We start from the raw sequence: 22079 nt of genomic DNA on the forward strand, positions 1-22079 counted from the left end.
TTAAGCGTATGTAAGTGTGGTTCGTAAGTGCTCTCTTGCGCTTTGATCTCTTGGAGAAGCCAGGGACCCTTGAATCCCTCACGCCCAGTGCCAGCTCCTTGGCAGTCTTTTGGGTCTGGGTTGATGACAGTCTTGTTAACTGAAAGCACTGTGCAAACACAGTGCTCCTGGTGGCAAAGCAAAGCTTCTGCTCTTGCCCAGGACAAACGGGTTTCATAAAGTTAAAGTCCCTGGGAAGCTACTGGAACTGTGCAGAGCACCAGGAAGGCTGATGGCACAACTGTGGCCTAAAAGTTCCAATAAAATGACCCCCTCTTAACTTCACCATTTTACATTGCGTCTTCCAAGATGAAGTTCTTGTGCCACATTCTTTTTGCCACTTGTCCTGGTTCTGTGGAGTTGTGCTCTTGGTCTGAAGTAAATCGCGTGAAGGGGACTTTCTCCAGGACAAATGATTCCCTAAGAAAGGAGGTCTCTGGTGCCCGCACTGACATGTCATTTCACCAGGTAAGGCAGAAGTGGCTTGGTAACCCATATTCCATCAGCATGGACTCTTCAGGCACAAACAGCAGATGAACACAAGCTAAATAGGATTAGTTTGCTGGGTGCCACCAGTGAATGGAATGGCAGAGGAGGAAGGTAAAGAGAAGGCCAAAGAATCAAACAGGGAGACACAGAATGGCGTCTGTCAGAGTCTTGTGCGGAAAGCACAGGGCCTGAGCCACTCCAGATGCAAATGGGCTTTTGTTTCCCACTCTGTTGCCCCACCCTGAGACTGGCCGTCTGTTCTGATGCTTGCTTACTGCTGGGCTGCCTGATGCCACCCCAGCCTCCCCCAGGTGCCGCCAACCTGCCCTTGGACCTGGAAGGCAGTGGTTGCACAAACATGGCGGTGCATGTGCAGGTCACAGCCTACATGCTGGTCTCCATTAGAATGAGTAAGCCCATTACCAACCCTCTAAGCAAATCTGCTCCCTCAAGACCACGGTCTCCCAGCCTTCGTAACACGAGCATGATTCATCAGTCTGTCCATCACAACAGTGACGTGAGTCACATGTTGTGAGAAGCTCAGGGAATGTATTTTGTGTACACAGAAATGTAAGGTTTGCAAATTTCTGGGATTTAACTTTATTGGGGAGGGAGCAGGGTAGTAATGAATTCCACATTTTTTCAAAGTGAATCGGAGGAAAAACCCACAATAGGCAACATCTGCATGAATTGGTCTCCAAGGACCCGATATAAACGGTTGTTGATATAAATAGATGTGCTTTTAAGCAAAGACAGATGTCCCAGACCAAAATGCTAAGAAAACACATAAAACAGTTAAGTTCAAAGACATCTTGGCTTTCCTAGCTTTCCCAGTAGGTGAATCTTCGCAGGGCCAGGACAGGGAGAGTGGAAGACAGAACGTTCTGCTTCCCGTGAACAGGCCAGCAGCCCCACCAGAGCAGGTGTGGGTGCAGCACAGCCACGGGGCGTCCACCCAGGGGAGGCTGGCCGCAAGACATCCTGGGCTCTTGTGTTCGCGGGCGTTCGTGGAGTTATTGGAAGACTTTCTGCTCGGACCTCCTCGGAATACGATCTCAGGGAGGACTGAGTAGAAGGCATTGGGAAATAACCCGGCAGAATCTGGGGGTCAGTTCAGCTGACGTCAGTGAGAGAAGGACCCAGACGCCAGCAGGAGTCTGGAGCCAGGGTGGACTCCGAGCTTGTCCAGGCTGCAGCTTGTTTCTCAAAGCAAGGTCCTGAAACTAGAAAGTCAGCAGAAGAGTTGATATTTCTGGGGGAAGAGCATTCTCAGAGGGAGGGTGGAGAGAGTCAGAACCAGGGGGAAGGGTCCTCTAGAAACAGAGAGATTCACATGTTGTGGTGTGCCAGGCTGCGCCAGAAGCATTTTCACATACACTGAATGCAAGAGATGCAGGAAAGAATTCAAACCACGCAGGAATTAGGGACAGAAGGCCAGTGCATATTTTGATCACACCATCCTTTATATGGTAAAAAATTCCACTCACCCTGCCAAAGCAGGTCCTCCATCCCTTTGAAAGGTCACACCAAAGACCTTCCTGGCCTTTGGGCTAAGCTTCCCAGGGAAGGGAAGATGCTTACACTACTGATATTGCCTGGGAGAATGTGACAGATTATGTTGGGGTGCTGTGCTGAGATGAGGCAGGCCAGGAGGCCACCCTGCCAGGTTCCAGCCAGAGCATCCCAGGCTCCACCATGCAGGCACAGGGGAGGAGAGTTGGCATCCACCATATCAGGAGTGGGCCATGGTTGGCCAAGGTTTGAGGTAGAAAAGCCCAGGTCTTAGCTATTTGTCATAAAGCCAAATTATCTGGAACTTGGTTCTCTGTTAAGCTATCTGTATTAGTCAGCTCTCTATCACTATGACAAACTACCTGAGAAAATCCATTTAAAGAAGAAATATATTTGGACTCAGGGTTTCAGCCCACAGTCACTTGGTTCCACTCTTCCTGGGCCTTGGTAAAGCAGAACATCATGGTGGAAGGGAATCTACTCACCTAGTGGTATCTAAGAAACACACACACACACACACACACACACACACCCATGCAGAGGTGGGGGCAGAGAGGAGAAAATGGGCCAGGGACAATATATAGCCTTCTAGGACATGTCCCCAGTGACTGCTTTCTCCAGGTAGGCCTTACCTTCTAAGCTTCCACTATCCCTCCATAACCCATTAGATGGTGAATCCACCAATGTATTCAGCCATTGATGTAGGTCCCTCATGATTCAACCACCTTTCAAAGGCCCCATTTCTGAACACCACTGGCTTGGAGACCAAGCCTTTAACACATGGGCTTTGAGGGGGAGGGAGATTTGGGATCTAACCTATAATACTATCCCAAAGTAAAATAAAAAAGTCCTAATTATGATTCACTTTAGGACGTGTGCTACACTCTTCCCGTACCTGAGCATTTTCATTGATGAAGATCACCATTCACAGGTAAGCACGGCTGGGCAAACTGTCAGAAGTTGTTAAGGCAACCTCTGGTTGTATCCTTAGGATGTGGATATCTGTGAGCGTTAGGGTGAACGTCACATTAATCAGACACTCAGAGGAGGCCACAGTGATGCTTGGTGACTGTTTACCGGGTGTAGCAGAGATGGACAGTTTTGAGTCCTCTTCTGCGTGTCCAGTAAGACTGCATGTCCCAGCCTCCCTTGTAGTTCTACTGGCTTCTCCCTGAGTTCTGGCCAATGGAATGCGGGCAGCAGTGATGGAAGCTACTGGTAGACTTGGCCATAAGGCTCCCTGACTGATCTTTAACAGACTCTCTTCCTCATCTTCCTCATCTGTGATGACCCCAAGGGTCATGCATTGAAGAAGTCCTCTCAAAGAGTTAGATAGGATCCATCAGTTAGTCCTGGGAGCTCAGGAGAACTGCCTGGACTGCATCACACGGTGGCGAGCCGTGAAGACTGTTTGTCATAGCAGCTAGTGCTTATGATTCTGACTCACCATCTAGTTTCTGGGAATTATAGACAGGTTTCCAACCAGGGTGCCTTCAATTAATGTGTTTTCTGGCATTTTCCTGGTCTGGATCACAATTCAAAATCAGTCCCCAAATCAGTCACAGTGGGGAAGAGAAAGAGAAGCAGAGAATGAAGGGGTACAGTCAGGCTCACTTGGGGGCTAAATTCACATTGGATTCTTGGGATTAAAAGGATTGATTCAGTTCATTCCCTGATTCTAAGCACAACTGTGTCCAGATCATTGGAGAATAATGGATTCCTTGTTCCTTAACAGACAAGCATGAAATCCCCCAGCCCAGCTGAGTAATTCCATGACTCAAAATTGGGGGGCCTGGGGGTTCTTGTGGAGTTCCAACCCAAGCCCATGGCCGGGCGCTGCTTGCTCCTGTGGTTCTGTTCTTGGGAGCGGTGGGCTGTTGCCGACAGTTACTGGACTGTACATCTTCATTCCTGATATTGCGTGACCTCCCCAGACTCTCTGTCCAGGTCACGTCACACTTTGCTTATTCTCTCCAGCAGTTCCTGACGGTGCACCCAACTCTACTGTAGGAATGCAGATGGCCCAGGCCGCCCTCAGAGGAAGAAGAGAGAAGTTAACAGGCTCTTGTTGCAGTGAATAGGCCTGAGGAGGGAGGCATGAGCTCCACTCGGGGGCCAGGGTTCCTGACAGAGGGTAAGAACTTGGAGGAGTTCTCTGTAGGTCAGGAGGCAAGCCTGGGAGCAAGAGGTGAGAACCCCAGCTTGGCTGGAGCAGAAACTTCCAGTGGAGGATGGAGAAGAGGAGTCAAGAGGAGGAAACATTAGGCCAAGGCTCAGAGGATGTGGTGGGTAGATAACAGCCCTCCGAGGCTGCCCAAGTCCTCATATGGAAGCCTGTGAATATGTCACCTTCCATGGCCAGAGAGACTTTGTGAAAGGGCCTTGAGTTGGGGAGATGATCCCAGGTCATCCAGGTCATCCCAGCATCTTTATAAGGTAAGAGGGGGTGATGATGGAGGTGGAGGTCAAGCAAGAGGGAGAGGGACAGGTGTTAAACTACTGGCCTCGAAGATGGAGGAGGGGCCGGGAGCCCAGGAATGCAGGTGGCCTGCAGAAACAGGAAAAGGCAAAGCTACAGATTTCCTCCCGAGCCTCTGGAAGGAGCAGAGCCCACGACACCTGGGTTTTAGAACTTCTGTGTGTTGTTTTGAACAACTGTCTGTGGCCATTTGTTCCAACAGCCTTAAAACACTAACACGGGTGACTTCAAACATGAGGCTGATGACATTGGGCCTGCACAACAGTCACTCTTGGGCTCAGAAGGCTTTCAACAGAGCCCTCTGTCAGCACCATCCAAGTGGTCCTGGCCTGTATTGGTCCCCAGGGGCCCCAGCAGGGACAGCAGTGACAGGGTGACATCCCTCAGAGTACTTTCTGGATGGACAGATGTGCGGTGTCCCCCTTGTTCCCTCTCGCCTGAACTCTTCCAACCTTCCTTTCCAGACTGCTCAGTATTGGACCGTCACTCCAGGCAAACCCGCTGCCAGCTTCATCCTCTGATTATGTAAATTTCATCCAAATAAAACCCAAACTCCTTAAAGAATTAGCAAAAACACTCTTTTGGCTTCACACGACCTTCAGGAGCGGAAACCGTGTTGACAGGACCTCACTATTAAACCAGCCCCCCTAACATGACTGGGCCCATTGAAATCCTGTCTGCTGTCCTCTCATATTGGGGACACATACCACCTCCTCTAAGACAGCCTTCCCTGAACGCCACGTTCTGAGTTTGCCCTTCAGTTTATATGATCATCCTTCTTTGGCTATGCAGTGCACGTCTGTGTCCTCCATGTGGACCCTCTTAATGCAACCACAGGGTGACCCTTCATCCAGCTGCATAGTGCAGTACAAAAGGAATTTGATGGAAGTCCTATATTTAGGGATCAAATATCAGTTCTCATGAATTAGGGCTTCGAGAAAATTCCTCTTTTGGAAACAGAGAGGATATCGATCGGAAAAACAATTCCACTAAGAAGCTTGAAAAAGTTGCTATCTAAAGGAATTTGTAAATAATAGAACACATAGTGAAGGGCCACAGGAATACGGCCAACTTACCCATTAGGCAGCGGGGGCTGGTGCTTAGACCCCATAACTTTTTTAGGAACTTGTGAAAGTTTCTGAAAGCCTGGAAGAGAAAGGAAAACTATGAGATCAAAATTGTCTCATGAAACGTTCAACAAACTGCGAATTCCTCAATTTAAACTTTTCATATGTGGAAATTCCCACATTTAAAACAATATGTGAGCTGATTTTTCTCATTTCATCAGAATTCAGAATTCTCAAGCATGTACAATGGATGGAATTAGTTACTTTAGCCAATTACTTTTGAAAGCAATGTTATTTTTTAAAAATCCTCTCAAGTTTTTTTTTATATTAGAAAATATTTAGGATCGGAAATGAGTGCATTTTAAAATATGTGATATAGTTTATTGTGGAGTCTCCAAAGCAGCATACCCAGGGCTTAGGACGGACCTGCTGGGAGCCAGCCAGACTTCAGCCGGCCAGTGCTGTGGGTGACGGTGGTGATAAGATACCTCTCCTTCTCTACTTACCACCTGCCCTTGGCTCCTTTCATCTTCTTCTCAATTGTGTGCTTAACATACAATTAACCATTTTAAGATGTAAAATTTGGTGGCACTTAGTATGTTCACAATGTTGGAATCCTACTCATCACCCTAGAAAAATTACCCACACCCCTCAAGCAACGCCTCTCCAGCCTCCTTCCCTCAGGCCCTGGCGACTGGCTCAGGGTCTCGGCTCTCTTTCTCAGTGGATCTGCCTGTTCTGGGAAGTTCATGCACAGAATCTGACAACCTGTGACCTTTTGTGTTTGGCTTTTTAGCATGATGTTTTCAGGTTCATCTGATGCAGCACAGATGGACCACACTGTGTCCAGTCACCAGTCCGCCGTGCTGGGTCGCCTTCACTCTGGCTCCTATGAACAACACTGCTACAGGCACTTGGAGCACATTTCCGTGTGGACAGATATTTTCATCCCTCTTGAGTGTGCTCCTAGGAGGGAGGTAACTGGCCGTAGCGTAGGTCTGCATTTAGCTTTTGAGCAATGATGCTTTTAATCTTCACAATGGCCATGATAAATTGGAAATAATATGATCCTGTGCCCCAGGTGACAGGCCCGTCTGACTCTAGAACCCTGGTCCTTTTACTTGGTTGAGGTGTCTGGTGAGCACTTGTGAGACAGAGCCTAGTGGGACAGCTCGTGGGCCAATTCTGGGGAATGGCAGGAAGTAAAGGCTAGTGAGAGTGTCATGTGGGGGCATATTCTGAGGACGCTGAAGGTGGACTGAGGAAAGCCATGGCTCCAAAGTCAGGCAGCCAGAAGTAAGTGGCTTTAGGTCCTTTAGTGACTCAGGTAGCAATGGCGGCCAAGACTAGGACAGGTCAGAGTCTGTCCTCAGGCACAGAGTGGAGCAGCACCGTGGACTGCCAGCTTGACTGTCCATGTGAGTTGGGGAGAATCTCCGACTCTCAGTAGAGGGGAGACATGGTCACTGGACCACACAGACAGACCTGGAGGAGGCAGCCGAAGCTGACGGCAGCCGCAGAAAGGCAGTTAGGGAGTCCAGGAGCTGTTCAGCCCACACCCACACCCGCTGTGGCACGCCAGATGGACGGGTGGACCCTCTCTCATGCGCACACAGACTTCACAATCTGGCCTGCATGCTTGGACCCCAAGTTTATTTGTCTTTCTGTTCTTTTCTTACCATATTAAGATGGATGCTTATCTCATTAATTTTCAATCTTGCTCTTTGCCCCCCACAACATCAACATTTAAAGCTATTATTGTACTTCTTGCAAATATTCTCTAATTTTCATTACGATTCTTCTTTGAACCTTTGTCTGGATATCTATATCTACTACTACATCACACACACACACACACACACACACACAAACTTAGCAACCTAAAACAAGTAGATTTATTGTTGTCATGACTTGGTGTCATGAGCGTGAACAGGTCTCAGGTGAATGAAACCTGTTCTGCTCTGTTCCAGGCATTGACTGACACAGCTAGGGCATTCAGCGGGCAGCTGGGCTGGTCCAGAGGGTCCGAGAGGGTCTCACTTATTGAGATTGTCATCTTATTGAGGATGGCCAGAAGGTTGGTTCAGTTGGGACTGTTGGATGGATAGTCACACGTGACCTCTGTAGCTATTGGGCTCAGGATGGTTTGGCCAATTCAAGACATCTCAGGAGTCCCAGAGAGAGAGTTCGCCAACGTGTTAGAAATACCAGGTACCACAGGAAATCAAACACGTGCTTGGAAGTAGCTCAGCAAGGCCAACCTGACTTCTGCAGAAGGGCATGCTCCCCACACATCCAGCAAGCACACCTGGGTGGGGAAGTCCACCTGCTTTTATCCCTAACGCGCGCTGCCCCTTGCTCCGATAGGAGGAGCTCGGTGGCCACCTGTGTGCTTGGTTCATTTTAAAATTGGGGCGGACAAAGGGAAGGGCTGAAGTTAAAGTGTCTACGATTGGATCTTATATCCCAAATAAGGCTGAATGCTGTGTTCTGAAAATGGATCATGGAACTTTCTATTTCTCACAAAAGGAGGAGACCTCAGGCTAAGGTCTGTTTAACCCCCAGAATGAAATGCTGAGGGCCCCCATTCCTCAGAACATGACTCTGTTTGGAGATAGGGCCTGTAAAGAGGTAATTAAGTTAAAACAGTCTTCAGGGTGGGCCCTAGTCCAATGTGATGGGGGTCTGCAAACAGGGAGGAGAGGGTGGGACAGACAGACAGACAGGAAGACCGCTGCAAACCAGAAGATCTGCCTCAGAAGAATCCAGTCCATGGGCATCTGGATCTTAACTGTGAGAACATAGGCTTGTGTTGATCCAAGCGCCCAGAGGCTTGGCCTTGTTTTGATAGCCTGCAAGCCAGCACGCCCTCTCTAATCCTCCTGTCCATGAACTATTTACACTTGGGTCTTAAACTCCAACCATGTGGGTTTCTTCTGGCGCCTATTGGCTGTTCATTTTACTCACAGACATGGTGGGTGGCTGGAGAGTAGGACTGGCTCTACCAGTGGTTCACCTTGGCCGAGGCTGGCTCCGTGGCCTTTGGTGAATATTCTTGGTAAGATGGACAGGTGTCTTCTACGGTGCCCATTAAGAGACGATCAAAAGGTGGTGATGATAACTAAACCAGGAACGTGTGGAAATAAACAAGCCACCCAAATGAGCGCAGAGAGCTGGCCTCCCTTCAGACCCGGGGCGTTGCTGGGAAGCCAACTGCTTGGTTGGTCAGGCCTCTGTCCCAGGGAAGGGCTCTCTGGTAAACACTGTCACCTTTACTTTGGGCTCACCAGAAAACTCTTTCATTGTTAACCCAGCAACAGGTTCTATTAAACCCAAGTCGACTCTGTTTGCCTGGCTGAAAGGAGGACTTTGGAACTCGGCCATCAGACTCTGAGCACCACCTCCCGCCACCCTACAGGAGGCTCTGACCTTGAGGGTTGCGTTTTATGGAGTAAGAAAACTGCTGTGTGCTCAGATGGTGCCCAGTTTGGGGGACTGCAGCTCCCACTGACCATGGCTGGGTAATCCATTCCGTTGTCCCACGTGAGGGGACCCTGAAAGGTTATTTATTACTAATCGGCTACCCAAGAGCAGGATAGAACAAAATAATAAAAAATGAGGCTTTGCTGTCGAGAGCAGGCTGTGTCCTGCTCTGTGTAGACAGCAGTTCTCAGGCTGGGCCTCACCCTAACTGCTCCGTCTTCGAAAGCAGCAGTTTGCCGTCAGCTGCTCCATTTTGAGTGTGAATCCTGAGGCAGAGTGACTCTACACCTCGTCTGTACAGGTAAACACCGACCCTCTGCCCAGCACCACCACAGGGCACAAATGATACACAAATTAATGGTGCTAATAAATAATGACCTCCTGCGAACGTGTTGAATCAATGAGAAGCACGGGGTGGCAGGGGACATCACCCCTGGGTCAGAACGACCAGGCCCACGAGCTTAGCAAACACCCAGGCCGCGGAATAAGGCAGCCCCCTCACCCGAGGCCCATGAAGGAGGAGCACCCCAAGACAGGACACAGCCACACAGTGACCCTGTCACCTGGTCGGTTGTCACAAACTTTGCCTGTGAAAATCCCTACAAGGATGAGCCTCTGGTTCTGCTGTCCCTTCAGCGTAGCATGGCTGGTGTGGGTTCTCCCGTGTGACCCCCCGTCACTCCAGGCTGACTCCAGGCTGACCCCTGAACTGCCCCCCTTCCTGACACTGATCTTTCCCAGCGCCGTCTGACCCTGCAGGGCCTCTCCTCTGCCCTCGCTCTGAGCCAGCCCCCACCCTAGCCCTCTCCTGGCCTTTGTGCAGCACCTGTCTCACCGTGAAAGTGTGACTTAAGATCGAAACACAAGAATAGGCCTGGCTTTTGACCACCAGGTGACCTGAGCAGTCAGTGAACCCCCAGCTGAAAGTGCTGCAGCCTGTGCATTTACTGTTAAGAGCGAAAGCTAGCTCTCTGCAAAGTCACAGGCCTGCTCGGTCTGTGTCAATGTCATAGGTCACTTGACACTTCCGTTTCCTCTGTCTTCCATTTTATGACATTTTACTAGACTCTCACACTTCCGTTGTCCTACCAGGTTCTCAAACTGGAGCAGGAAACGATCCTGCCTTACACAAAAGCATAAAACTGGATCACTTTTGGATGCAGCGTGGCCAGTGAGTGACAGCACTTGTACTTCCAGCATAGATTGGGGGCCGCTGGTGTGATTGAAAGACAACTGGCGATAGATAGAGGACAGATGATGGACGGAGCGCCAGGGTGGACACTGGTCCTCCCAGTAGCATGGACAGGGTCCCGCCGCCAGGTCACACAGCTTGGGAATGGCGTCACCAGGATGGGACGCATGCCAGATTGGATGCACGCTCTCCGGCTGCCTCTCAAAATATACCCAAAACAGAACCCGCCCTGTGTGTGCTGCAAGCTCTCCTTCTACTGGGTGGCTGCTGAGCTGAATTAGACCCCAGTATAATGCAAACTAAAATATCCAGTGGCAAAAGCTTAAAAATAAAATGTCGGCCTGCATTCTGTTTCTTAGTCCAAATGTGGTTTTGGGGCCACTTTTTTTTTTTCTAAGTGTAAGTTTTTCTTAGTTTCTTTCCCAGCTTTGGCAGTTTAGACCCAAGCACACAAAAGCAGTGGAGACAGCGATCCCCGTGGCCCTCCAGGCAGGGCTGAGGAAGTTCTGCGTAGGGACAGGGGACTTCGGGAATCTCTCCAGGAGAGCCAAGGCTGGCGTGGCTGGGAGCAGTTAGGTCACAGTCTGTGTGTGTGAGTCTGTGTGTGCACATGTGTACAGTGACTGTGACTGTGTGTATGAGCATATGTGTGTGTGGCTATATGTGTACAAAGGCCTATGTGTAGGTGTGTGTGTTGTGTGTTTGTGTTTGTACGTGTGTGTGCATGTGTGTGTGTATGTACACACCTCCCCCACCACCCTCTCCTGAACTTTCTCTTGAAGTGCCTGTGTCCCTTGACAAGCCTGAGATGGTCACATAGAGAAGGCCACATATTAATTAGAAAAAGGGGTCTTCATGGAGTTGGAGGTTTTCTTACAAAATTTGTTGTTTAATGACATCATAATCATTGTGCTTTTCCATCTGCAACCAGCTCCTGAACTCTGACCTTCATTTGGCAAACATTTACTAAGCACCTGCTGCCCGCCGGTGAGCTGATGCGGAGAACCACTAGCGTGCATCACAAGAGCCTGGGTTTCTCTGTCACCATATGACACCACCAGGGGAAATACAGGGTACCTGATGCCAGTCGCTCTAGACTGGTCTCAGGAACATGGATGAGCAGGGTGCAAGTCCTCATGATACTGGGAAGATGGCACTGACTTGGTCAAACACAAAGCCCAACTTGTCACCTTTAACACCCCCACGATGACCAGGGCAGAGCTGGCATGCCTGCACCACGTAGATGAGTGGCTGTCACTGATGAGGATGCAAATGCTTATGTTGGGAGAGGTGAGGAAATTTAGATGGTATTTCATTATAAATAAGTCTATGTTCCTTAAACAATTTTATTTACTATCATCATTAAGAAGGTGTCAAATAAATTACATATTCTTGTGGCATCGTTTCTCTTGATTTTAAAGCAACATCTTGTCTGTTTTAATTGACATTAGTATTGAACCCCAAAATAAGACAGGATGTATAAGCCAGGTTCTCTCTGTCCATGCTTAATTATAGTGCCGCTTCAGAAATACAACAAAACAGTTGAAAAATTGAAGAGGGAAACACGAAAATGAATTTTTAATTTTATAGACTAGAGTACACTGAACATCCTTCTAACCTTACTCCTGAGTTTGGATAAACATGGTAAATATTTAATAATTCACATTTATGATGGCCATAAAAGGCTATCATCCAAGTTATTTTACAATGTCAACAGTGTTTAAAACTGCAGGAAGGAGCTGAGATCTTGAGACACAGGCTGTCTGTTAGAAGGACATGTTTTTGGATGCTGAGGTTGGCCTTCAGTTCCAATGGCAGCCCACGGTCCTCTCCTGGCCATGCCCTGCCCTGCCCCTACATTCCAGAAACTCCACTGCCCGCCCCACCATCATGCACTCGAGGAGAACCCAGAAAGATCGACATGTTGTGCTAACAGCAGGTGTTGGGGCACCCTGGCTTAGGGAACCCCCTGCCTGTCGCCCCCAGAGCTGGCTGCTGTGATCTGGGGTCTGCCATGGTCTTCCCTCCCAGAGGTGGAGTCCTGGCTTGCACAATCCCTGATCTGTCTGGATCGATTTTCTCCGTGGTTTCTAGGTGCCTCACAGTATCTGTTGGGGCCCATGACTCACTGGGGACCCTATGAGGACTTTCTCCCTCCTGATAACATCTGGGTGAGTCATCCTAGGACACAGGGGGAGCTCAGTGCAGGTACGGTTTGTTCAGGCCGCGTTCACCCAGGGGCTGTCCTTCCTGGAACAGAAACTAAAAGTCGGTTCATCTCTGTGGCCCCTGAAGTGATGAGTTCACCCACTCACAGTAGGTGGCCCCTGACTAAGACGACCGGCAGCTCCTGGGAATGAAGAAGGGCCTGGCTTGTCCCTGGAAGTCAAGGTGTGCCGAAGACACCCATTCGAAGGTCAGTGCGCTGCCAAGTGTGACCGGCCTAGTGTGAGGGGCCTGCCAGGAGCAGCTCATGAGCCCTCCTCCGACCTGCAGTGAAATGGCCTTTGTTCCACTCGCCCAAGGGGAATATTTACTGTTATTGCGGTGACTCCTCTCAGGGTACACAGGACTACACCTAAGACACATGCGCCTTTCAGAGAGAACAAAGGTGCATTGTGCAAACCTGCTGGGAAGACGGAGCAGCCAACACTGATAACAGCCTGCCCGACCTGCCTCTGGCTGCCCCTGGCCTTTGAGCTTGGTCCTTATTTATTTCAGAAGTCACTGCTTCCTTAAGAATAGAATTAAATATCTGGGGACTTGATTTGTGCTAAATAATAAAGCAACAAATGAACACCCTGCTGGGGAGTGAGCCTTGGCTAACAAGTCCTGGTTTGGGCCTGGATCTGTATTTTGGACCAGAATCTCCCAGAGCCATGGGTCTCAAAGTGTGGTCCAGGGGCACCAGAGGACCCTGCGCCTCTTGCTGTCAATCCATGAGGTCAAAATTACACTCACAATTGTTCTTTGTTGCCTGGTGGGGTGTTGCACACGTGGAAACCCAGAGACTCTGGAGGCTGAGGCAGGAGGATCCCAAGTTCAAGACTAGACTGGACAACTTAGAGAGACCCTGTCTCAAAATAAAAATAAAAAGTGAAAAGGACTGGGGATGTAGCTCAGTGGTACAGCAGCCCTGGGTTCAATCCCTGGCATTAAAATAAATAAATAAAAATAAAAGACAGGAGCCTCTTGCCATTGGTATCATGTCCACTGGGCCCTGAGAGGTTTGGGAGCACCCCTTCCCTGGTCCATGAGATCCCGTTCCTTTGGTGGAGGTTAGCATCTGGCTCGGGTTCTCCTGGAGGACAGTACACCCTCCTCCAGGGGACCAACCCCCCATTCAAGGGGCTCTGGGCTGTGAGAGACAGGGGCCTCAGAGCCAGGGGAGGCTTTCCAGCCTCAGCACTGGCCAGGAAGGTCATGCCCACTCACCTCGCCTGCTTCTGACTGCTCACATTAGGTGGGCCCTAGCTCCTGGTAAGCCCAGGAGTAAGTGATCACGATCACAGACCAGGCTTTGCTGCCTTTTCTGGAAAGTTCTGGAAGGGGAGAGGAAGTTTTATGCTCAGCCACCTGAGATCCTGGCTTCCCTGAGTGCATGGACCTGTTTCACTCCCAGCCTCCCAGCCCGGAAGTAACCTCCCCTGAGTCCCGTAAGACCTCGGTGCTTCCCCCACCCTGATAAGGCCTTGCAGCAAGGGGGTATTCTGGGACTTAGGGACACTGAGTGTCCAGGGAGAATAGTCAGGCAAAACTGATCACCACAGCCCAGGAAATAAGACCCAGAGCTGATTCAGAGTACAGAGGTGACCGTGTAAGGGTCGTGGGCACAGCGAGGCTAGGCCCTCAGCAGGAGCCCAGTAAACTGCAGGGAGCACGCGTGCCCTTCTTGGCTCCCTCTCCTGCCCCTCCCTCGATGGATCCTGGTGCTCCTGGGGAGGCGGCCAAGTGCAGAGTGGGAGAAACCGCGGGCAGCGCAGCCGGAAGCCAGGCCAGGCTGCCGAGATTTTATTTTCAGAGCAGTGCAGAGGCTCTGGGTGTTCTTAAGCAGGAGATGCCGTATGAAAAGGAACCCGTCAGGGAGGGTGTTGGGTTGCTGAATCCGAGGGAGGGCACCTGATGGGAACAGCTCCCCAAGGCCACAGTGTCCCCGTGAGATCAGAGAGAACAGGAAGAGACAATAGGGTCTGAGAAGTTCAGTGTAAGGAGCTGGGATCCAGTCGGCTCCTCCCAGGCACGGCCCCTGAGGATGCCCAGCCCTCCGGGAGCCTGGCTCCGCCGCTGGCCGGCTGGCAGATACCCGAGGATGACAGGCACCTTTCAGAGGAGTGCACAGGACCTGATGATGCACAGGAAGGATGCACAGGACCTGATGATGCACAGGAAGGATGCACAGGACCTGATGATGTCCACATGATGTCCAGGCTCGGCACAGACTCATCCAGCTGGACCACCCCCCAGCCTCCCTTGCAGCTGTGTGAAGTCACGTGGCTCCATCCCGACAAGCAGGAGTGCGCAGCCCGCCCCCTGCAGCTGTAACCAGCACCTAAGACCTGGAGCCACCGTCTCCCTCCGTCCTCTCTTGGTGGAATAAGGTGATGAAGCCACCTTCAGCCGGAGGGATGAGGGCAGAACCGGACAGGAGAAGCCTAGGTCCCAGTGTCCCTGAGCCGCGGAACCAGCCTTGGCCCGCCTTCTGCAGCTCGTGGCGGCCCTCCCCCCACCCCCATGTGGCCTCTCTGGTGACATGCTATCTCAGGCACTGCTCTATGGGACGAACAGGCCTGTTTGCTTTGGTGGAGAGGCTGAATCTGAACCGAGGGCTCTGAAGGCCACCCTTCCCTGGCCCACAGGCTCTGGGGGTGTCTCAGCACATGACAGCAGGGGACAGAGGCCACATGGGCCGGCAGCATGCCTGTGGGCAGCAGTGGACAGCATGTCTGCTCTGGCAGGAGCACAGTGCTGAGGGAGGCCCCCGGTCACCAGGACTTTACGAAAACAAGTTGTGTCAGTGTGACCTGGTGGCTGTGCCCGAGAGGAGCTGATCCAAGCGTGGCAGATGTCATTTGCTCTCAGGCAGGACATTTTGCACAATGCCTGCTCTCTCCATGGGCAGTCCCAGGGGAAGAGCTGATCCTCCCCAGGAGGATGTCACCTCAAAGGGAGCGTACCAGTGACACACTGAGGCTTCGCCTTAGTCACTATTTGTTCAAAGACATGCTTATCAGGGTTAAAGGTCACCAAGTGGTTAGCAAGAGAACATGACTTGGACAAGAAACTCAGGAGTCACAGACCTGGGGCGGGGGGCCTGGGGTGAGTCGGACAGTCTCACTCAGTGAACGCGTGTCCCTAGACACCTGGAACGTCCCAGATGCTGCTGAAGGTGCTGGGGCACCATGAGGAACAATGACAAGAGCCCGGCTCTCACTGAGCTGAGTTTGTATGTGGCAAGGGATGATGAAAGGAAGCAAGCAGGTGAATTAACAAGGCCACTTGGGTGGTGATAACCACTGGGAACAGCAGCAGCAGCAGGTGACAGTGGGAGGAAGCTGAGGCTCCTTCACTCAGGGTGGGAAAGGGATGCCCACAACATGTGACTCGTGATGAAAACGACCCAGCCTTGTGGAGACCAGTAGAATTCCAGGCCACAGCAAGTGCTAAGGCCCTGGGGAATGTAGTGCAGCAGGCAGAGGGTTGTGTGCTGAGAAGGATGGGGGGAAGCGGGCAGGGACCCCCATGGAGCATTGAAGGAGTTTGGATTCTATTTTCTGTGAGGTGAGATGCCTTCTGAGGATTTTGGGGAGAGAAGTGGCCTCATAGGATTTATTTGTTTAATGAGATTGACTGCTCTATGGAGGATGAATTATAGGAAGTGAAGCAGAGGGCGATGGGCAGTTGGGGGACTGCTGCGTGGTCAGATCAGTGACAGCAGTGACCAGAGGACAGTTTAAGAAAAGATTTGATAGGTAAATTCCTACAGGGTTCGCTGATGGTTCATGGGGGACAAAGAAAAAAGACAGATCAAGAACAACCCCAGGGCCACGGCTGGAGAAGCCGGTGGGCGGTAGTCCAGTTCCCGAGACGGGAAGGCCTTTTCTGCATCTCTGCCACCAACTTGCGGGTCCATGCCCCCTGGCCTCTGCCCCTTTCTCCTACCAAGTCACCTGGCTGGCTTCCCTACTTCTGCCACTCTCGTGCCCCGCAGTCTAGACGGATCCTGAGAACAGCGCCTGGGGGTCCAGGTTACTCTCCCCCAGACCAACAGATGGGCTGGGAGGAGCTCTGGGTGGTTCCAATGCAGGCGATGGGCAGACGCTGGTCCCTGTGTGGGGCTGTCCTTGACAGCAGGACTGGGCGTCTCAGCCAGGCTTGAGACCAAGGCAGAAGTCCCGGCTGGAGACCAGCATGAAGAAAGGAGAAGGTTCTGCAGCCCAGCAAGTGGAGTGTAGGGGGTTCGCAGGACCCAGCAGCGACCCTGGGCTGGCCAGGGGACAGTCCAATCCCTGCCAGCCCACAGAGCTGGCTGGGGTAGACTTCTGATCCCCAGCTAGACGAGTGCAGGGCCAGCTTTCCTCGGCAGTGACTGGAGCAGGGATGGGGTTGGACTCGAGCTGAGGGGCTCCAGGAGACCCAGCCACGAGAAAGGGGGGAAAGCAGGAGCAGGGGAGCCGGTCACTCCCGGGTCCTTCTCGTTTTCCTGCTGCAGACACTATTACTAATAAGTGATCGATCTGAATTTGTAAGTTCTTGATCTTTTTGTGTGATTTCTTTTTTCTGCATGAATTGCAGGCGGTGACTCACCCCGGGATTGTGCTTGCCATTGCAGCATGTAATTGCCACCATAAAATGCGCGTTGGCCCCACCGGCTGGAGCAGGATTTTAAATCCCTTGTGCTCATCCTCACGTAGGGAGTGTCAAAGGCACAAGTGACTGCCTCATTCAAGGCTGTACTCCTTGCCTGAGGTTTCCAGTGTCCTCATCCCCGCTCTCCTAGGCTGCTTTGTACCTTTGAACGTCCACCCGGGTCCGTCAGCCTCTTGATTTCCTCTACAGGATCACTTCTCATAAGGACACGGTACTCGTTTTCCTGTGACTACTGCAACAAATCGCCACAAACGCAGGGCTTAAAGCAAAACAAAACAGTGTATTCTACCATGGTTCTGTAGGCCTGAGGTCTGCCACCAAGGTGCCACAGGGCCACGCTCCCTCTGCAGGAAACAAGGGAGGTCCTTCCTCACCCCTTCCAGCTCGGTGGCCCCAGCACCTGTGGTCTGTGGTTCCTCGGTCCCCGTCTCCATCTTTATGTGGCCTTCTCTTCTTCTCCCTGTGTCTCTCCTGTGTCTCTTCCAAGGACCCTTGGATTTTAGGGTCCACCAGGGTAACCCAGGGTGGCTTCATCTTGAGACCCTTTCTTACTACATCTTCTCTAATACACAAACACCTTTTATCCAATAAGGTCACTTTTGTGGGTACCCGAGGTTAGGGCACACATATATCTTTTGGGGGACCATCACTCAACCCACTTTGGGGTGCACTGACGGCCCTATAGACGGTTACTTTACAGGCCAAGAGAAGGGGAATCCGGCCAAGTCAAGGTAAGGTACGAGCTAGGCAGGGGGTGGGGTTCCCTTGCTGTCCTTACATCCCAAACAACTGAGACTGACGCCTTCGCCACATTTCAAAACAAGGCCTCTGTGCATCCTCAGGGTTTCCCCAGAAAGATGAAGCCAGCCAACCTCATACCACAAATGCCAAGGGCCAAGCTGTGCCCCTTCTGCAAAGCACAAGGGAGGTACATGCTCTGCGTCTGAAGTCTCCATTCATTGTCTACTGTCATGTCAGTACAAAGAGCAGAGGGCCAGCTCCCAGCTCAGCCAACCAGGCTGGAGGGTGGCTGAGTCACCAGCCACATCTCACTGCGAACCAGAGCTGACAGGCCAGGGGCCGGGGCCAGTGTCTAAGAGAGAGTTTGCACATGGCAGTGGCCACACACGTGCAAAGGGCCATTCAACCTGTTCTCACAGGAAAACCCTCTAGGAGGTATTTGAAGGTCATTCCAATCTTCTGGAATTTTTCCTTGTGACTTTGGGCAGTCATTTACCCTGGAGGTAAGATGTGTGATTACCTTTTGGATCTGGAAGGTTCCCCCCCATAAATCCACATCGCAGGGAATGACGCGATGTTCATAGGTGAAAAGACTGGATTATGGGGACTCTGACCTCATCATTGGATGAATCCATTCGCTGGATGGATAATCTGAATGGACCATAGACAGGTGGAGTGTGGCTGGAGGAAGGAGGTCACTAGAGGCGTGCCTTTGGGGACTCTGTCTGAGCAATGGAGTGGGCTGACCATGGACCAAGACCTTTGAAGCCACGAGCCAAAATAAGCTTTTCCTCCTCTAAGTTGTCCTCGTCAGGAATTTGGGCAAAACTCTGCAAAGCCAACTCACACACCATCCGACAGAGCAATGTCATGCACATAGAAGGCTCCTCCTAGGACCGGGCAAAGCCCTGGGTAAATGTGGGGTCGTGGTTACCATGGTTTTCATCAGTTCAGCAAAGTATTACAAAAGATATTGCTGTGGTTTAATGTGTTAAAACTTCATCCCTAAATTCAAATGTGGGTGGTTTTTGGAGATGAGATTTTGGAAGGCAATTAAGATTACATGAGGTCCTGAGGGTAGGGTCCCCAAGTGACATTAGTGGCTTTATACATAGAGGAAGAGGGGCCCAAGCTGGCACATCTGCTCTGTCTCACCATGCCATGCCCTCCCCACTTCATGATGAGCAGGAAGGCTCTCACCAGGAGCTGAAAGACATGGGCACAGGCTCTTGGACTTCCAGCCTCCTGAGCCATGAGCCAAAGAATATTCTTCTTATTCTTTTTTAAATGAATTATCTGGTTCCAAGCATGTTGTTATAGCAACAGAAAATAGACTAAGACAGCTGTTACACAATCTATTTCTATCTCTTTAACTGATAAAAACTTTTTCTATCTCTTTAACTGATAACATATGTGTTCAAAGTTACCAACCAACATGTCACATTTTTGTCTGAAAAATGATGACCATCCATCCTCAGAATAAATTAGTACAATTTTTTCAATAGACACACATGGAGAGCTGTGTCAGGAACTGTTCTAAAGTGTGCAGAAAAATCATGATCAAGACAGATACGATTCTAACCCTAATAGGGTAGAAGACATGCTGGGAAGACAGAATTAGCAAGGAAAAAATTAAAATACTAATTCAATTAAGTATTAATTTAATTAACCATTAAATAATAATAAAGGCTTAAGAAAAAAAATTGCACGCTGTGTCCAACGAGTTGAAATTGTGGATGGGCAGCCAGGGACAGCCCTCCAAGTCCGCCCACGTAGTAAAGGTGAGGGGGAGTCATGTGGAATGCGGAACCGCCATCTCGGGGAGGGAGCAGCCTGCCTGGCGCTGGGGGGACGCGCAGCGCATGCGCAGGAGGCTAGCGCGGTGGTGCCCAGGGGAACTGGGGAAAGAGAGATCCCAGCAACTGGAGGTCCCAGAGCTCCTGACAGGCCGCAGGCCTCCCTCTGAGAGCGTTAGGGGAGGAAGGGCCCACTGACTGATGTTTTTAACAGGATCTCTCAGTTTAGAAGTCTCTAGAAATTAGTAAAGTGTTGGAATTGCAAATCTCATAAAAAGGCATTTCTAAATGTAGCAAGCTTGCTTTTCCCCCTGAGGAAGAGCAGGTGGTTCTTGGCAAAGAGATGGTCCACTCCTTTTCCTACACCACTGCCGTAGTGTGGGGCGGGAAGAAGAGAGCAGAAGGCTTGCTAGCTCGTGCAGCCAGGCCCTCTTGCCCCCCGAGAGGCAGTGCACAAGCTCAAGCAGGGCGCCCCTCCTTTGCTCCTCCCCACGCACACACGGCTGCCATGGCGGTGGAGGAAGAACCAGAGATCACACAGCTCCCTGCTGTGCCTGCCGGCTACAGGGCTGCACAGGACACATGGGGCCTGAGCGAAGCTCATGCTGCCCAGGCCACCTGCCCGTGGTGCCCTATATATATATATAGTAGTGACACTTGCCAAAACATGGGTGAACCTGGAGCATAGGTTGTGCTCAGTGAAGGAAAGCAGCCAGTTATACAAGGGCACTATCGTACATCACGGGAAACACCCACAGGAAACAACTCTGCAGAGATAGGAAGTGCATTGGTGGCTACTTAGGGCTGGGGGACTGGAGGGGAAACAGGGTGATAGCTTATGGGGACAGGTTTGCTTTTGAGGTGATGAAAATGTTTTGAAGTGGAACAGGGTGACGCTCGCCCTTATCCATGCATATTATAAAACCTATTGAATTGCACCCTTTAATGGGATTACTATTGTCTGAATGTCTGTGAGCCCCTTACAATTCATATACTGAAACCAAGGGTGTGGCTCAGGGGTACAGCACTTGTCTAGCATGCACAGGGCACTGGGCCCAATCCTTAACACCACAAAAAAGAAAGAGAAAGAAGGGAGGAAAAAGAAACCTAACCTCCAAGGTGCCAGTGCTAAGAAGTGGGGCCTTTGGTGGTTAGATCATGAGGGCGAGCCCTCTGGCCTGAGGGAGTCCTGCCATGTGAACTAGGAAGCAGGCCCTCACCAGACCCTGAATCTGTTGGCTGCTCAAGCTTGGACTTCCCCGTCTCCAGAGCTGTGAGATTAAATTTCCTTTGTTTATAAGTTGCCCAGCAGGTCGGCCAGTTTTCTGATTCTGTAACAAATACCTGGGGTAATCAACTCATGAAGAGGAAAGGTTCATTCTGACTCGAAGTTTGGAGGCTCTCCTCCGTGGTCAGTTGACTCTGCTGCTTTGGGCCTGGGCAGGGCAGCCCATCATGGCAGGAGGGTGTGGCAGAGTAAAGCTGCTGACCCCATGGCCAGGACTTGCAAAGAAAAAGGGAAAGACACCAGCATCCCACAATTTCCTTCAAGGGCTCCCCACAGGGACCTAACACTTTCTACTAGGCCTCAGCTCTAGAGGTTTCCACCTTCCTACAGCACCAAGCTGGAAACAAAGACTTTAACATGTGCACCTTTGGGGAATGTTCCAGATCCAAGCTACAGCACACCATCTAGAATCTTGTTATAGCAGCTTGGAAAAACTAAGACACAGCTCATCATCACAGTTGTGATATGTGAATTGTGCCTTAACAAGTGTGTGTCCCATCCATACATACACAGGCACAAACACAATGCTCTTCTGCAACCTTAGAAAGTATTAATAATTCCAAATGGAAATACGTGCACTCTTTACAGTATGACTTTTGTCAAACAAGAGAGCACAGTGTGAAGAGATGGATGAGATTGCCTTTACGGGTGGTCTCACCCTGTCCACTGTGCGCTGGTGGCAGCAGGACTTGTACAACCACCCAGAGAGACTGCATGAGTTCTGAGGCCCAGTGCAAGATGAAAATGGGCCTCTTGATTGACAAGGATTATGAACTTCAAGATGGCAGCAGCAGAAGTCTGTAGCAAGCATTGATGCTCTGAGAGGTGTCTCTGCTAGGAGAACCCAAGTAAATCCAACCTCCAAAATTCTGTGAGGATCTTCCAGAAGATGAGGGTTGGTGGCCCTCTCCCTGGAGAGCTAAGAGTGGAATTTGACCTTCCTCTTTCTCCTCCTCCTCCCCAGCCTGTGCGAAAAGGTAACCTTTGGCAGTTAGAGGTAAAGACAGCATTAACTTGGAAAATGGAGCGCATCATATAACAAGCTGTGAACGGTTGGTCTAAAATAGACCCAGACACTGGAAATCATACATGTGAAGCAGTGGGGTTAAGTCTGACAGCAGGAAGA

General features: G+C 50.7%; 1 long non-coding RNA gene across 1 annotated transcript; it reads right to left on the reverse strand.

Annotated features, from left to right (window-relative positions):
- Positions 1-1123: 1123 nt before the first annotated feature.
- Positions 1124-8856, reverse strand: LOC124088980 (uncharacterized). The gene is made up of 3 exons (XR_006850548.1): positions 8554-8856; positions 5596-5665; positions 1124-1751 (listed from the first exon to the last, which is right to left on the reverse strand). It is a non-coding gene; the product is annotated as an uncharacterized LOC124088980 (long non-coding RNA).
- Between the last annotated feature and the right edge of the window lie 13223 nt (positions 8857-22079).

The sequence above is a fragment of the Marmota monax genome, unplaced genomic scaffold (assembly GCF_021218885.2).
Source record: "Marmota monax isolate L192 unplaced genomic scaffold, Marmota_monax_Labrador192_F-V1.1 WCK01_AAM20220418_F8-fsc00125, whole genome shotgun sequence".
In the NCBI taxonomy this organism is placed as follows: domain Eukaryota; kingdom Metazoa; phylum Chordata; class Mammalia; order Rodentia; family Sciuridae; genus Marmota; species Marmota monax.